The following is a 13,340-nucleotide window of genomic DNA, read 5'->3' as shown; positions in this document are numbered from 1 at the left end:
ACACACACTTTATATATTTGTATATAGAAAACATAGGCAGAGAGATAGGACCACTTTCCTGCTGTCAACTGGAGAGTCTCATAAAGCTTTCATTTTGTCTCTAGAATAATAGATGTATCTTTAGTCATACCATATTTTGGGTGAATAAGATTCTTGTGGATACTATTACACAAAATTAATGTACTTGTATTTGTTTATTTTTATGAAGTTTATTGCCCTAGAAAAAAAAAATATGGTTAAGATATATCAGATTAATAAGATTCTTGTCGATATTATTACGCACAATTTATATATTCGTATATAGAAAACATAGGTAGATAGATTGGAACACTTTCCTGCTGTCAATTGGAAGGTCTCATAGAGGTTTAATTTTGTCTCTAGAATAATAAATGTATCTCTATTCCTATGATATTTTGGGTGGGTGAGATTCTTTTGGATACCGTTAAACAAAATGAATATACTCGTATATTTTTATTTTTATGATGTTTATTGCCCTATAACAAATAGGTTGAGAGATAGGACCACTTTCCTGCTGCCAACTGAAGGGTCACATAGAGCTTTCATTTTGTCTCTAGAATAACAAATGTATCTTTATTTGTATGAAATGTTGGGTGAATGAGATTCTTGTGGATACTATTACACAAAATGTATATATTCGTAGATATTTGTTGGCCCCTAGAAAAAAAATAGGTAAAGAATATGGCATGTTTTACCTTTAAGTTGGCTAATAGGCCCAAGGCCATTTCTACCTAAAACCTCTAGAGGAAAATAAATGTAAAAGTTTCAAATCTAGATTTGTAACCAATATCGGTCCCTATTTATACACTTGATTTGAATATGTGCATTAATATTGACTGTCTGAGGCAGCGTAATTTGTCATTGTGTTCATTGCTGATGTAAACCTATATATAATAATAAGAAAAATTAAAATCTAGATATGTGTTTTCCTGAAATATTTGTAATAGTTTTACGCTGATTTTGTGTCGCTAAGGCAGTCCATTCATTCATTCAAACTAGGTGATAACAGGAAGCATTATTAACTAGTGATGAATGTTATATTTGATAAACAAGATGAATATAAGAATCTGAAATGATTTTGATTAGCTGATTATGTATAAACAGGTTTTTCCAATCTGTAGGAATCCATACAATTCATGAATCACAATGAGCTGGATTCCTGAACTCTCTGAGTCTCCATATCAAACAGAGATGCAAGCAAATATTAAGGGCAAGCAAAGCTGCAAATCTCAAATGCTCATGAATTTATTATTTTCATTAGCAACCTTAACAGTAGTAGTAGAATGGTAAGAACAGTTTTTGTTCTGTGTTTTGTGCCTACCACATAGATACGATAGCACAAACTGTCAAAGGAAATGTTAGTAACACAGCATCAAAATAGCATTGGCCTTGTCCTTTTTCTCTGTTGTCATAAAGCTCTTCCCTGCCTCCATAGAGCTAGTCTGTATGATATGACAGTTTCCCAGTGATTGCAAAACAAACCAAACAAAACTTACTAACAGCAGAAAGACAAGGAGGAGTGATTACTCATCGCACCAATTTTCTGAATCTTCTTGACACTGAGGCAGCAGATGAACAGTCACTTATCTGTAATTTTTCTAAACTAAGCATAGAAAAATACGTTCTTGTTATGACGTCCAGGGTCATTATCAAGTTTTTTCAAGTCGTATCTATAAAACTATCAGTTTAGTTGAGAGGGTTAACAATCTAATCAGTTAAAAAGGAACTCCAGCTGTTTTCAGAAAAAATATTGAAAGTCAGCACCAACAAATACTGTAGATGCTGACTTTTAATAAACAGCTACTTACCAGTCTAGGGATCCAGCGCTATCATCACAAGGGGCCAGTTCTTCGCCAGTCTTCGGGTCCCCAGCACCACCATCTTGAGTGTGGGAAGCCAGCTGTGACTTCCTATCGGTTCACAGTTGGCTTGCCATTGCTCATGCACAAGACTACCTGTGCTTTGTGAATGGACCCGCAGTCTCCAGGGACCTGTGATGTGCCCCGGGACGTTGCGGGCATCAGGGTCAACATTTTTTCATGTTTTTGACAGATATAACGAAAATCTTTCCATGGTATACAATGTATTTAACAGACCAAAGGGGTGAAAAGAAGAGGTTTGTCACACACAGTAAATCAGTAATCCTTTTTGGACCACGATAAGATTTACTAATACTTACCTTTCAACTCCAGAATTCATTTTTGATGGGATAGCCTGTCTTCTCCCTCCAACAACACCCTCAACACATCTCTTGGCATTTAGTTATGACAAAAACAAAACTTAAAAAAAAAAATTCAAGTCATGGCCATATGACAAGTGCTGCTGCTTACTTTGTGTTTCCACCAGGACGTGGGCAGCTTTCACACAACAAACTTATATACACAGTATCTCACAGATCCCTCACATTTTTGTAAATATTTTATTATATCTTTTCATATGACAACACTGAAGAAATGACACTTTGCTACAATGTAAGGTAATGAGTGTACAGCTTGTATTACAGTATAAATTTCTTGTCCCCTCAAAATAACTCAACACACAGCCATTAATGTCTAAACCGCTGGCAACAAAAGTAAGTACACCCCTAGAGGAAAATGTCCAAATTGGGCCCAAAGTGTCAATATTTTGTGTGACAACCATTATTTTCCAGCATTGCCTCACGGCACATGTTGGCATTCATGGTTCGCTCAATGAGCGTTTCGCAATACGAGCTGTTTTTTTATTTTTTATCCTGACTCGCTTTGCAAGCGATTTCTCGCAAGACATGCAGGATTCAAGCCTCTGGGGTGCACAGTACCGCATTTGACCAGAGGTGCAGGGGCGCCAGTGGTGCTCTGAGACACTCAGAGCCGATTGAAGCTGCTCGGAGACACGCAGAAATACTGGAAAACACTCCATTCCCGAGTGTTTCTGAGCGTCTCCCAGTGTCTTTGATTGGTCTCCAAGTGTTTCTGAGTGTCCTCAGCACCCCCACACCTCTGGCCACATGCAGTACTGCATAGACAAGCAGTGGTTGTGGAATGGATTATCTGAGTTTCCATTATTTCTTATGGGGAATCTCACTTTAATATAGACTACTTTTGATTACAAGCATTCTTTTGGAACAAATTATGCTCATAATCCAAGGTATTACTGTATGTATATATCGCTATTAGAAATCAACACTTTTCAGCATGCAAAGCACTATGTAGGGGACAATCTACATATTTCTAGGAAGCTGTTGTCAATAAGCTTTACTAGACAGTACTGTGTGAATTTTGTTCATCACAGATAACATTAACAACTATCAGGAACCCAGACAACATGATGATACAACTGTCTTTAGTCTATGACAGCCTGGGCCTACAAGAGGAGGCTGTCTGATGCTGCACATCATTTAACAAGGAAATAGGATAGCAGCAATAGAAGAACCAGAAACCAAAGCATGGATAAGGTAACTAATATAAAAAGCACTCAATTATGCTAATAGACGGTAAAACTATTATATATAAAACAAACGCTATGGCTGGACTTTAAGTATGATTAAATAACTTAATTTCAAATTTGACATTATAAGAACAGAATAATGTCATGGAAAACTCCCAGATATGTACAGTGGTGTGAAAAAGTGTTTGCCCCCTTCCTCATTTCCTGTTCCTTTGCATGTTTGTCACACTTAAGTGTTTCGGAACATCAAACCAATTTAAACAATAGTCAAGGACAACACAAGTAAACACAAAATGCAATTTGTAAATGAAGGTGTTTATTATTAAAGGTGAAAAAAAATCCAAACCATCATGGCCCTGTGTGAAAAAGTGATTGCCCCCTAAACCTAATAACTGGTTGGGCCACCCTTAGCAGCAACAACTGCAACCAAGCGTTTGCGATAACGTGCAATGAGGCTTTTACAGCGTCCTGGAGGAATTTTGGCCCACTCATCTTTGCAGAATTGTCCTAATTCAGTTACATTAGAGGGTTTTCGAGCATGAACGGCCTTTTTAAGGTCATACCACAACATTTCAATAGGATTCAGGTCAGGACATTGGCTAGGCCACTCCAAAGTCTTCATTTTGTTTTTCTTCATCCATTCGGTGGTGGACTTGCTGGTGTGTTTAGGATCATTGTCCTGCTGCAGAACCCAAGTTCGTTTCAGCTTGAGTACACGAACAGATGGTCGGACATTCTCCTTCAGGATCTCTTGGTAGACAGCAGAATTCATAGTTCCTTTTATCACGGCAAGTCTTCCAGGTCCTGAAGCAGCAAAACAGCCCCAGACCATCACACTACCACCACCATATTTTACTGTTGGTATAATGTTCTTTTTATGAAATGCAGTGTTCCTTCTACGCCAGATATACTTGGACACACACCTTCCAAAGAGTTCCACTTTTGTCTCATCGGTCCACAGAATGTTGTCCCAAAAGTCTTGGGGATCATCAAGATGTGTTGTGGAGAAATTGAGACGAGCTTTGATGTTCTTTTTTCTCAGCAGTGGTTTTCTCCTTGGAACTCTGCCATGCAGGCCATTTTTGCCCAGTCTTTTCCTGATGGTGGAGGCATGAACGCTGACCTTAACTGAGGCAAGTGAGGCCTGCAGTTCCTTGGACGTTGTTGTGGGGTCTTTTGTGGCCTCTTGGATGAGTCGTCGCTGCGCTCTTGGGGTAATTTTGGGCGGCCGGCCACTCCTGGGAAGGTTCACCACTGTTCCATGTCTTCGCCATTTGTGAATAATGGCTCTCACTGTGGTTCGCTTGATTCCCAAAGCTTTGGAAATGGCTTTATAACCCTTTCCAGACTGATAGATCTCAATTACTTTCTTTCTCAATTGTTCCTGAATTTCTTTGGGTCTCGGCATGATGTGTAGCTTTTAAGGATCTTCTGGTGGGCCTTACTGTGTCAAGCAGCTCCTATTTAAGTGATGCCTTGATTGTGAACAGGTGTGGCAATAATCAGGCCTGGGTGTGGCTAGAGAAATTGAACTCAGGTGTGGACAACCACAGTTATAGTATGTTTTAACAAGGGGGGCAATCACTTTTTCCCACAGGGCCATGATGGTTTGGATTTTTTTTCACCTTTAATAATAAACACCTTCATTTACAAATTGCATTTTGTGTTTATTTGTGTTGTCCTTGACTATTGTTTAAATTGGTTTGATTTTCCGAAACACTTAAGTGTGACAAACATGCAAAGGAACAGGAAATGAGGAAGGGGGCAAACACTTTTTCACACCACTGTATATGTCCTTCAAGTCTTCTACTGCATTAACTCCAGAATTTGAGTAAAGATATTGGGGTTGATGCACTAAAGGCAAATAGATTGTGCACTTTGCAAAGTGCAGTTTCACTTTATAATGCTCCAGAGCTTAGTAAATGAGCGGAAACTCTGCTGACTTCCATCATCCAATCATGTGCAAGCAAAAATGCTGTTTTTTTAATTTTCCTTGAATGTGATTGGGTATTCTTTGCAAATTGAAGCTTTACCTCATTTACTAAGCTCTGGAGTAACTGAACTTGCAAAGTGCGACTGCATTTTGCAAAGTGCAAAGTCGATTTGCCTTTAGTAAATCAATCCCATTCTGAAGTGTCACCATATTATTCTGGTTCAAAAATGTTGTTATTCTGCATATTACTGAAACAGCATTTAAAACAATGTGTAGAACGCCAGTTGTTGAGTTTACACTTCCAGTTAACCTAAAAATCTATGTGATAATTTGTAAATAATGGAACTTTGGTATGTACAGTCGTAAGTTGGTTTCTAAAGGCAAACGTTTTTTTGTTTTTTTAAATTTAATGCATTCTCTGCTTTCAAAAACTATCTTTCTTGATCCAGCACTGACCTGATCGCTGCAACGCTGCCCCTCTCTTCCTGCATTCTCAGGAGTCTCTGAAAGCAGTGGGAGCCATTTGTTCTTGCTGCTGTCAGTTAAATCCTGTGAGGACAGAGCAGGGGGTAAGAGTAAGAGTAAGGCTGAGCTACGCTGTGCATGTCTATGGATGCGCACAGCCAGGGTTGGGAATGCACATGAGTGCCCCTCCAGGTAGCTGCAGGTGAAGAGGAAGAGTGCAGAGTGCTAGCGGGGGGACTGCAGAAGAGGAGGTATGAGACCACTCTGTTCAATATTATCGAAAAGAGCAGGGAAGTATAGCATTTAAAAAAAAAAAAAAAATATATATATATATATATATATATATATATATATATATATATATATATATATAAAACAAATAAGCTTTACAACCACTTTAACATGTATAAAAAATGTTTGTACTAAAGATTAAAAATGAAAAAAAAAAAGTTGAACCAGTCAATAAATACATTTTTGTTTTCAGAATGCAGTGGCCATTTTTATGAAAACCACAGCACAGTGATAGCGCCATCCTATTAAATAAATGCTTATTCAGTAGGGCAAAGTGGTAGTAGTTAGCAGATTTCATCTTTCCATGATCTGGCATAGAGCAAATAGATAACGCAGGATATTATGAAAGTACTTCTGTTTGTTTCAAATACATTCTTTATTTTCCCAAACTGTGAGGCATAAGTAGTCTGTATAGAACCATTAGTGATATGCAAATATATACTTTTTGCCCTGATCTCCATTTCATACTACTATTTTTGTCCACTGGCATATGCAGTGATATATGGCTGTCTTTGGATGGGATGTTTCTCGCAATTGACAGCATAGCGTTACCTTCTCCATGCTTTGTGAGATGTTATATAGGAGAGATATAGGAGGTTATTTACGAAAGGTAAATCAACTTTGCACTGAAAGTGCACTTGGAAGTTGTAGGTCTGTAGATCTGAAGGGTAGATCTGAAATGAGTGGAAGCTCTGCTGATTTTATCATCCAATCATGTGCAAGCTAAAATGCTGTTTTTTATTTTCCTTGCATGTCCCCCTCGGATCTACAGCGACTTTACTTCCAAGTGCACTTGCAGTGCAAAGTGGATTTGCCTTTAGTAAATAAACCCCATAGGGTCTCTGAATGCACCGTAGATTTTTAGTCACTCATTATACTGTATACACAGTTGAATATAAGATGAATAAAACGTATACAGTATAGCAGCATTTTTTTTAGACTGTGTAAAGTATAAAGAAATGGGATTGCAACCCATAAATGTATACTTACTGCATTTTAGCTTTGCACTCATTGTAGAAGTCAATTTTCATTTAGCTAAGAAAACCTATGTTTACTCTGAGCAACCAATTAGATGTAGGAATTTAACAAAAAATAATTTGGTGACTGATGTATACACAGCTTTACTGAGCTAAGTGAAAAAACATATAACCTTCAGACCTTCACCTTCTAAAACAAGTCAGCTACAGGCATACCCCACTTTTAACCCCCCTGACGGTATTCCCGAGTCTGGCTCGGGGTGGAATTTTTATACCAAAAGCGGTAACCCCGAGCCAGACTCGGGACCGCATCGCTGGATCCAGGAGGATGTTTACTTACCTTCTCCCTCGGATCCAGCGTTGTCTCCCCGCTGTACGAGCGTGCCGTGTCTCGCTCGATCTATCACATCGCCGATCTCCGTTCCCTGCGAGCGTTGCGACGCACGGGGATGGAGATTGGCGCCAAATTCAAAAAGTGAAACACACAGTATACATACAGTATAATGTAATATTACAGATTACATTGCTGTATGTAAGTATTTCACATCCCCTTTGTCCCTAGTGGTCTGCCCAGTGTCCTGCATGCAGTTTTATATAATAAAAACTGTTCTTTCTGCCTGGAAACTGGAGATTGTCCATAGCAACCAAAATTGTCACTTTACATCAAAAATGGTTTTAGACCAGCTAGAAAACAGCGATAATAAATTGGAATCACTCGCAGAATTGAGCGATAGCGATTTGTGGGGAGATCCATCATCAAATACTGAAAAGTAATGACAGCGACAATTCTGCAACTGAGCAAATTTCAGTGTTTTTGATTTGATTACATTATTGAATATTTTTTATTATTGTTATATTATTATTTGGTACAATTATTTATAATTATTTATTATATTATAATTTATGATTTCATTTTTCAAACTTTATTATACCCGGGATGTCTGCTAGACTCTGGTTTGGACAGATTTAAGAGAGTTATTCTGGCTGCATTATTTTGTTAGTGTTTTTCTGTCTGTTTTCACTTGGTGATCCAGCCAGTAATACACCTCCTGTATAAAAGTGTCACCGCGCTGGAAGAAGAAGCACTGGGACACCTCTGGGCAACAGTATTGCCAGTCTGGGGGGAAGGAAGTGTTAGATGTACGAGGAGATTTAAATATAATAAAAAATTGAAGCCAAACTACAGCTCACACTGCAGTAACATAAGTCATTAAATCAGCCTTTTCTTTCTTTTGGGATAAATGTTTTACATTAATAAATAAAAGCTTTTCATTCATTGTAAGAACCCCTGACAGTGGGGATTTATCTCATCCCTCTAACTGCTACATCTGCAAGAGACCTTGTTCTGTTGAAAAACAACAGACTTACTGGCTGAATCGACAAAGATGAAAACAAAGGAAATAATTTAATATTGCTTTAAGCCTGATTGATTTAGCATGATGCCTCTTCTTTTCCCATGCTTTATCCTGCAGGCTGTATAGGGCACTGAAAAATGAAAGCATTAACCTCCTGGTGGTATGATTAGTTCTGATTTTAGGTGCTGAAAGCGGTACAATTATTTTGCATGGAAATTTGGCATTTTATATTATAGGCCTGCAATTCTTAGGAATAATTCTGTTCAAACCAGAGTCTAGCAGACATCCCAGGTATGACAAAGTTTATAATATAATAAATAATAATAAAAATTATTCAATAATGTAATCAAATCCAAAAACACTGAAATTTGCTCATTTGCAGAATTGTCGCTGTCATTAGATTTAGTGTTTCATGACGAATTTCCCCACAAATCGCTATCGCTCAATTCTGCAAGTGATTATAATTTATTATCGCTGTTTTCTAGTTGGTCTAAAATTACTTTTGACAAAAAGGGACAGTTTTTGGTTGCTATGGACAATCTCCAAATTCCAGGCAGAAAAAACAATATTTATAATATAAAAGTGCATGCAGGGCCCTGGACAGGCCACTAGAGACAAAGGGGGTGTGTAATTTTTTATACAGTACTTTAATCTGTAAGATTACAGTACTGTGTGTGTTTTGTGTGTTTTTACTTTTTTGAATTTGGCGCCGATTTCCGCTCCCGTGCGTCTTAACGTCGCAGGGAACGGAGCTTAGCGGCACTCGGGCACTGTGTGAATCGAGCGGAGGACAGCTCGATCACACAGCGCGGAGGACATCGCTGGATCCAGGGGACAAGGTAAGTAACTTCTCCCTATGTCCTCCCTGTATCCAGCGATGCGATCCCGAGTCTGGCTCAGGGTTACCGCTCGGGATCACCACCAGGGAGGTTAATAAATAAAAAAATATAGTTTGAGTTTTTACATGAATACATAGGTGGGTTAAATGTGGGTATTGTACATCTACCCACATTTTAAGGCTAGAGAAGTCTTTAGAAGGGCATGTACACTTTTGAACAAATACTGACACCTATTGGCATCGTCTTTCTGATTGCTACTTCTTTGCCACTTATGTCTGTAGATGTTACAACATAAATTGTCCTAACTTATTACAAAAAGTAAACGAATTACTTATTAGACATGTGCATTTGCTTTCGTCCGAATGCATTTTCGTCCGAATTTCAGGTATTTTTGTGATCATTTTCAGAAATGATAACAAATGTGCAGAATCCGAAAACGGAAAGTTCTGGCATAAACAAATGCTTTATTTTTATTTTCGTTGTGACAACAGTTTGATATAGATAGGAGATTCGACAAGACGCTAACAATAGCGATCTGTGTCCATCGAACCTGTGGTCTATTAGTTCAAGATTATTCTACATAGAGAGAAAAGATTCGACATAGAGAGAAAAGATTCAACATTATAGAGACAATAGCAAAAAAGGTCAAATGTGCCTAACCTAATTCTATTAGTCCAAGATTATTCGACATTTATTCGAGAGAAAAGATTCAACATTATAGAGACAATAGCAAAAAACTCTATTAGTCCAAGATTATTCGATATAGAGAGAAAAGATTCAACATGAAGATTCGACGAAGCAGTCGCCACGAGCGGATATTTATGGTCAAATACTCCACCCATAGGCTATAGAAGAATTCTAATGTTGCTTGAATAGTAATAATAATTAACAAACATAATTATTACTAGTGTCATACAACATTAGATTTCTACTATAGCTTGTAGGCAGAACATTCGACCGGAAATGTACGACTGCTGCGTCATACAGTTTAGCTGCTCCGTCGAATCTTCTTTGAACATTCGACAGACGTCACTATTTTGTATGCAATGACAGATTCATCCTTAATTATTTCAGATTTTCGGACGAATGCATTTTTTTATGAAACAAAATAAATAAAAACTAATTGTTGTTAAATTGCTAGTATAGAGATTTTAAAACAGCATTATATGTGGGCAACAGATGGGGGTTTATTTCCTAAAGCTAGAGAGTGCAAAATTGATTACATTTCTGAATAGAAACCAATCAGCTTCTAACCTCAGCTTGTTCAATTAAGCTTTCGCACTACAACCTGGAAGCTGATTTCTATGCAGAATTGTGACTAATTTAGTAAATAAACCCCAAGGTGTCAAAGGCTCCCCTTCCATGGTTGGTTGCACTAGTTTGACACAGATGTACTCTTTCATGCCACTTTACCAACTAGGTGTGCTTCCTGTCCAAAATGTCCAACTCACTCCCCTCGGAAGAATGGCCCTTCTCCTTAAAGTGTAGGAATACTATTAATACTTTAGAGTTTGCTCTCCTATGTTGGGCCATGCATTTGTTGAAAAGTTGTTATTTCTGCATATACCAAGTTTTAAAAAACCCCAGTTGCGTTCCAGTGGGTGATATTTCTGTAGACCTCAATGTCCAAGTCCCCCCCATCCTCCCACCTTTACAAGCGTAATTTGTTATTCTATGCCTCTTCTCCAGAAAACTTGACATTTCTGTCCACTGAGTGTATGGAGTTGATGTTACTAAAGGCAAAATGGCTGTTCACTTTGCAAGGAAGTTGCACCTTGGAAGGGAATTTTCTCCAGAGCTTAGAGAATGTGGTAAAGTTTCACTTTACTAAGAATCACTTTACTAAGAATCACAAAATAGTTATGGTGCCAAAAAAGTGGATGCATGGGCGGTAATAAAATATGACACAAGAGTTAACCAACAAAATTAGTGAGTGAAATTATATTGAATCATACCAGACAATATGGCCCATAGTAATGAAAGGTCCCCCGAAAACTGGTGTCACTGGACCAAATACCAAGGAGTCCTGGAGTATACAATACACAAAAGCTGAGTTCACTGAAGGTTTTGAGTACTTTGTCAAGAATACCCAATCACCTGAATGGAAAATAAGAAAAACAGCATTTTTGCTTGCACATGATTGGATGATGGAAGTTAGCAGGGCTTTACCTCAGTCATTTAACCATGTCTGGGACAAACATAGATCTATACTATACACTGTATACTTAAAACAAATAAATAAAAAAGGCAAAAAACACTTTTTTTCCATCAGTCTCCTATGTTTCTCAGAGCCGTGAATGTGTATGTATAATATATATATATATATATATATATATATATATATATATATATATATATATATATATACGGCTCAATGTTTCATAAAATGGGATCATCATAAAATGGGATGGGAGAAATGTAATGTTATAAAAAAAAATGTCAATTATATTTAGGATCATTAACTCAGTTTCTTTCAAATTATGCAGAGAGCTTCACTTGTACAATAAGCTACATGATACTTTGTCTAGAACAGTGATATAACTCAAGTGAAGCAATTGTCAATCACTTTGGCATAGTATATGACTTAGGTAGCATGCCTTACTGCCATTAACTTGCATCTAAAGTGCTATTAATCAAACACTATACCAGCCCAGTATTTTTAGTTTGTCTTCTTTCTAAAGAATATTAGATATTTCACATGCTTGACCTTTGACTTGGGAATTTAATTAAATAAATAACATTAAAAAAAACAAAAGTGGGTTGATAATATATAGTGAGATCTTTGCAAACATGTCCTTGTGCTATTATATTTAAAGCTGACTGAAATAATACAGTAAAGCAATGGTACCATTTGTAATGGTGTTAATAAATATCTACATTTAAAGTAGTAATTTAATGCTGTCTGCAGATTTAAATAATCATAAAAAGTACAAAAAAACACTGACTTTGAGTCCATGTCCAAGTATTTCCATAACCCACCTGCCTACAGTAAAGGCACTTGATATAGCAGGCTAAGAGGCTTTTGGTCTTTACACAAAATTGCATGGAAAATACATTGATTGCTTTCTGGGCACTTGAACCTCTTGCAGTCACTTCAGCAGATCCAGCAGTGTCCTCTTGTCTGTGGTCTTACTACAAAACTGAAGCAGTGAGTTCAGCACCGGCTTACATTTTTTACATTCAACTATTTCAATTTCAAACCATACTACAATGTTGGAGAATAAAAATGTCTACTTCCTAAGTGATGCTAAAAAGCCCCAGATCGGCACCAGATTTGGTTTGGCATCTCATAAAGTGGGCCTAGCGTGCGTGTATAACGAATAGCTTATTTATTTTTTATAGGGAAGGATTATAAGCCATGGCAGTTTGTTTTTCTTGTATGTGTTCCATGGGAAAAATTCCTTTCAAATGTCTAATGCCGCGTAAACATGATTGGAAATTCGGCCAGCAAAAGACCGATAAGAGCTTTTGGTCGGAAAATGTGATCGTGTGTATGCTCCATTGGACTTTTGCTGGCCGAATTTTGGCCAGCAAAGGATTGAGAGCATGTTCTCAATTTTTTGGTCGGAAAAAGTTCCTATCCGAAAATGCGTTCGTGTGTATGCAATTCCGATGCGCAAAAACTCAGGCATGCTTAGATTCAACTACGAGACGGAAACTATTGGCTACTGGACTTCCTTTTTCTAGCCCTGTCATACCTGTTGTACGTCACTGCGTTCTTGGCGGTCGGAATTTGGTGTGACCGGGTGTATGCAAGACAGCTTGAGTAAAATTCCATTAGAATTCTGTTGAGAAAACCATCAGAGCTTTTCCCGACCAAAATTCTGATCGCGTGCAACAGGAAGTGAGAGAAAATCTCTCCAAAATGAAAAGATAGTTGTTGCCTGAACAAGTGTACCCATTAGAAAGTTTACCGTCTCTGTTATTTTGGTGACAGTTTTTTTTGACAATGATCATGAGGACAAATAAAAAGGGTAACACAGCAGGGACACTGACAGCAATCACAACCTGAATGGATTCTTCTGATCCTTCTCCT

The 13,340-nt window shown here is 37.7% G+C and overlaps 1 protein-coding gene across 2 annotated transcripts in view; it reads left to right on the top strand.

Annotated features, from left to right (window-relative positions):
• KCNMB2 (potassium calcium-activated channel subfamily M regulatory beta subunit 2) overlaps nt 1–13,340 on the top strand; it is an 828,748-nt gene that overhangs the window by 505,952 nt on the left and 309,456 nt on the right. The window lies entirely within an intron of this gene.

Source organism: Lithobates pipiens, unplaced genomic scaffold, assembly GCF_037356315.1.
Source record: "Lithobates pipiens isolate NorthernLeopardFrog02 unplaced genomic scaffold, aLitPip1_a1.2 Scaffold_18, whole genome shotgun sequence".
NCBI lineage: Eukaryota > Metazoa > Chordata > Amphibia > Anura > Ranidae > Lithobates > Lithobates pipiens.
This window is presented reverse-complemented; position numbering and strand designations above follow the sequence as displayed.